Source organism: Chiloscyllium punctatum, unplaced genomic scaffold, assembly GCF_047496795.1.
Source record: "Chiloscyllium punctatum isolate Juve2018m unplaced genomic scaffold, sChiPun1.3 scaffold_1013, whole genome shotgun sequence".
Lineage (NCBI taxonomy): Eukaryota > Metazoa > Chordata > Chondrichthyes > Orectolobiformes > Hemiscylliidae > Chiloscyllium > Chiloscyllium punctatum.
Window position 1 is genome coordinate 1 of NW_027310747.1, and position 5,000 is coordinate 5,000.

The following is a 5,000-nucleotide window of genomic DNA, read 5'->3' on the forward strand; positions in this document are numbered from 1 at the left end:
AAAAAGAAGAAATCAGTAACCAGAAAAACGGCGAAAAATGTTTAAAAGAAGAAATCAGTAACCAGACAAACTGCGAAAAATGTTTAAAAAGAAGAAATCAGTAACCAGAAAAACTTAGAAAAATGTTTAAAAAGAAGAAATCAGTAACCAGAAAAACTTAGAAAAATGTTTCAAAAGAAGAAGTGAGTAACCAGAAAAACTTAGAAAAATGTTTAAAAAGAAGAAGTGAGTAACCAGAAAAACTTAGAAAAATGTTTAAAAAGAAGAAATCAGTAACCAGAAAAACTTAGAAAAATGTTTAAAAAGAAGAAATCAGTAACCAGAAAAACTGCGAAAAATGTTTAAAAAGAAGAAATCAGTAACCAGACAAACTGCGAAAAATGTTTAAAAAGAAGAAATCAGTAACCAGGAAAACTTAGAAAAATGTTTAAAAAGAAGAAGTCAGTAACCAGAAAAACTTAGAAAAATGTTTAAAAAGAAGAAATCAGTAACCAGAAAAACTTAGAAAAATGTTTAAAAAGAAGAAATCAGTAACCAGAAAAACTGCGAAAAATGTTTAAAAAGAAGAAATCAGTAACCAGAAAAACTTAGAAAAATGTTTAAAAAGAAGAAGTGAGTAACCAGAAAAACTTAGAAAAATGTTTAAAAAGAAGAAATCAGTAACCAGAAAAACGGCGAAAAATGTTTAAAAAGAAGAAATCAGTAACCAGACAAACTGCGAAAAATGTTTAAAAAGAAGAAATCAGTAACCAGAAAAACTTAGAAAAATGTTTCAAAAGAAGAAGTGAGTAACCAGAAAAACTTAGAAAAATGTTTAAAAAGAAGAAGTGAGTAACCAGAAAAACTTAGAAAAATGTTTAAAAAGAAGAAATCAGTAACCAGAAAAACTTAGAAAAATGTTTAAAAAGAAGAAATCAGTAACCAGAAAAACTGCGAAAAATGTTTAAAAAGAAGAAATCAGTAACCAGACAAACTGCGAAAAATGTTTAAAAAGAAGAAATCAGTAACCAGGAAAACTTAGAAAAATGTTTAAAAAGAAGAAGTGAGTAACCAGAAAAACTTAGAAAAATGTTTAAAAAGAAGAAATCAGTAACCAGAAAAACTTAGAAAAATGTTTAAAAAGAAGAAATCAGTAACCAGAAAAACTGCGAAAAATGTTTAAAAAGAAGAAATCAGTAACCAGAAAAACTTAGAAAACTTAGAAAAATGTTTAAAAAGAAGAAGTGAGTAACCAGAAAAACTTAGAAAAATGTTTAAAAAGAAGAAATCAGTAACCAGAAAAACGGCGAAAAATGTTTAAAAAGAAGAAATCAGTAACCAGACAAACTGCGAAAAATGTTTAAAAGAAGAAATCAGTAACCAGAAAAACTTAGAAAAATGTTTCAAAAGAAGAAGTGAGTAACCAGAAAAACTTAGAAAAATGTTTAAAAAGAAGAAGTGAGTAACCAGAAAAACTTAGAAAAATGTTTAAAAGAAGAAATCAGTAACCAGAAAACTTAGAAAAATGTTTAAAAAGAAGAAATCAGTAACCAGAAAAACTTAGAAAAATGTTTAAAAAGAAGAAATCAGTAACCAGAAAAACTGCGAAAAATGTTTAAAAAGAAGAAATCAGTAACCAGACAAACTGCGAAAAATGTTTAAAAAGAAGAAATCAGTAACCAGGAAAACTTAGAAAAATGTTTAAAAAAGAAGAGTGAGTAACCAGAAAAACTTAGAAAAATGTTTAAAAAGAAGAAATCAGTAACCAGAAAAACTTAGAAAAATGTTTAAAAAGAAGAAATCAGTAACCAGAAAAACTGCGAAAAATGTTTAAAAAGAAGAAATCAGTAACCAGAAAAACTTAGAAAAATGTTTAAAAAGAAGAAGTGAGTAACCAGAAAAACTTAGAAAAATGTTTAAAAAGAAGAAATCAGTAACCAGAAAAACGGCGAAAAATGTTTAAAAAGAAGAAATCAGTAACCAGACAAACTGCGAAAAATGTTTAAAAAGAAGAAATCAGTAACCAGAAAAACTTAGAAAAATGTTTAAAAAAGAAGAAATCAGTAACCAGAAAAACTTAGAAAAATGTTTCAAAAGAAGAAGTGAGTAACCAGAAAAACTTAGAAAAATGTTTAAAAAGAAGAAGTGAGTAACCAGAAAAACTTAGAAAAATGTTTAAAAAGAAGAAATCAGTAACCAGAAAAACTTAGAAAAATGTTTAAAAAGAAGAAATCAGTAACCAGAAAAACTTAGAAAAATGTTTAAAAGAAGAAATCAGTAACCAGGAAAACTTAGAAAAATGTTAAAAAGAAGAAATCAGTAACCAGAAAAACTGCGAAAAATGTTTAAAAAGAAGAAATGAGTAACCAGGAAAACTTAGAAAAATGTTTAAAAAGAAGAAGTGAGTAACCAGAAAAACTTAGAAAAATGTTTAAAAAGAAGAAATCAGTAACCAGACAAACTTAGAAAAATGTTTAAAAAGAAGAAATCATTAACCAGACAAACTGCGAAAAATGTTTAAAAAGAAGAAATCAGTAACCAGAAAAACTTAGAAAAATGTTTAAAAAGAAGAAATCAGTAACCAGAAAAACTTAGAAAAATGTTTAAAAGAAGAAATCAGTAACCAGGAAAACTTAGAAAAATGTTTAAAAAGAAGAAGTGAGTAACCAGAAAAACTTAGAAAAATGTTTAAAAAGAAGAAATCAGTAACCAGAAAAACGGCGAAAAATGTTTAAAAAGAAGAAATCAGTAACCAGACAAACTGCGAAAAATGTTTAAAAAGAAGAAGTCAGTAACCAGAAAAACTTAGAAAAATGTTTAAAAAGAAGAAATGAGTAACCAGAAAAACTTAGAAAAATGTTTAAAAAGAAGAAATCAGTAACCAGAAAAACTTAGAAAAATGTTTAAAAAGAAGAAGTGAGTAACCAGGAAAACTTAGAAAAATGTTTAAAAAGAAGAAATGAGTAACCAGAAAAACTTAGAAAAATGTTTAAAAAGAAGAAATCAGTAACCAGAAAAACTTAGAAAAATGTTTAAAAAGAAGAAATGAGTAACCAGAAAAACTTAGAAAAATGTTTAAAAAGAAGAAATCAGTAACCAGAAAAACGGCGAAAAATGTTTAAAAAGAAGAAATCAGTAACCAGAAAAACGGCGAAAAATGTTTAAAAAGAAGAAATCAGTAACCAGAAAAACTTAGAAAAATGTTTAAAAAGAAGAAGTGAGTAACCAGAAAAACTTAGAAAAATGTTTAAAAAGAAGAAATGAGTAACCAGAAAAACTTAGAAAAATGTTTAAAAGAAGAAATCAGTAACCAGAAAAACTTAGAAAAATGTTTAAAAAGAAGAAATGAGTAACCAGAAAAACGGCGAAAAATGTTTAAAAGAAGAAATCAGTAACCAGAAAAACGGCGAAAAATGTTTAAAAAGAAGAAATCAGTAACCAGACAAACTGCGAAAAATGTTTAAAAAGAAGAAATCAGTAACCAGAAAAACTTAGAAAAATGTTTAAAAAGAAGAAATCAGTAACCAGGAAAACTTGGAAAAAAACACTTAGAAAAATTTTCAGCAAAGTGTGAAAAATATTCTAAGTGTCAGCGGAGGAAAATGCTGCAGCATCGGGAAAGATTCGCAAACTTACACCGAACATGTGCTCCGAAGTGCCGGAGGAATTGGGTGAATTGAGCCCGGCAAATGGCCAGCTGTCGTTTTGTGCCTGCAGCCCGAAAACTTTAACTTTGTCTGTCGCGGAAGTCCGGACCGAGAAAAATCCAAACGGTTTTGACCGGACCGAGTTCCAGACCGATGCAGTCAAATTTGGAATTCAGACCCATTCAGTGCCACTTGTAGTTTTTCCGCAGTGAGGTTGGCGGGGTACCCGGAGATATATGGGAACACGATTTTTAGAACAAAATGGCGGCGCGGGACCGTTCTGAAAGGCATCCGAAAAACGGTTCCACGGGCATAGCACTTTAATGACAGGTATGAGTGCATGCCGGAGAGCTCTTGGAAGTCGAATTTTTGACACTTTGTCAATTTTTTGACAGATTTGACAAACTCTTTCTGTCTGTTCTAAGAGTCAGTCAGAGACTTGTGCGGCGGTCTTTTGACACTATTGGAGGGCGGGCAAACCCCACGTTGACTCCGGCCGTCCCTCCACAGGCGCTCGTGTCCAAAATGAAGGCGAGAGACGCGAGTGGCCTGGTTCCCTTGGGTGTTGCCAAGAAGGCTGCGGGCTGACCGTTGCCTGAGCACTCCCTAAAGCCTCTTGTGATGAGAGCAGACCTCGCCTGCCGCACGACCGGCTCTGGGAGTCGTTGGGCCGCTATTTGTGAATAGTCTGGTCCTCCTCTGCCACCCGGACAAGCGCGATGGCTCTGCCGCCCTGCGGTGCTCGTCACCCAGGTTTGGGGAACACGATACTCGTAACAAAAATAAAAGGCGGCTCGGGACCTGCAGGCGAAAGGGGTCCCGTGGTGCTAAGCACGTCGACTTCGGGTCTCGGTGCAAGCCGGAGAGCTCACGGAAGTCTAAAGTTTTCGGCACGTGGTCGAATCTTTTCAAAGGCTTACCCGGCTCTTTCCGTCCATTCTGAGAGTAAGTCAGAGGCCGGTGCGGAGGTCTCTTGACAATCGGAGGGGGTGGTGGCCCTCCGCAGGCGCTCGTGTCGAAAATGAAGGCGAGAGACGCGAGTGGCCTGGTTCCCCTGGGTGTTGCCAGGAAGGCTGCGGGCTGACCCTTGCCTGAGCACTCCCTAAAGCCTCTTGTGATGAGAGCAGACCTCGCGCGCCGCACGACCGGCTCTGGGAGTCGTTGGGCCGCTATCTGTGAATAGTCTGGTCCTCCTCTGCCACCCGGCCAAGTGCGATGGCTCTGCCGCCCTGCGGTGCTCGTCACGCAGGTATGGGGCACACGATGCTCGTAACAGCAAATAAAGGCGGCTCGGGACCTGCAGGCGAAAGGGGTCCCGTGGTGCTTAGCACGTCGACTTCGGGTCTCGGTGCAAGCCGGAGAGCTCACGGAAGT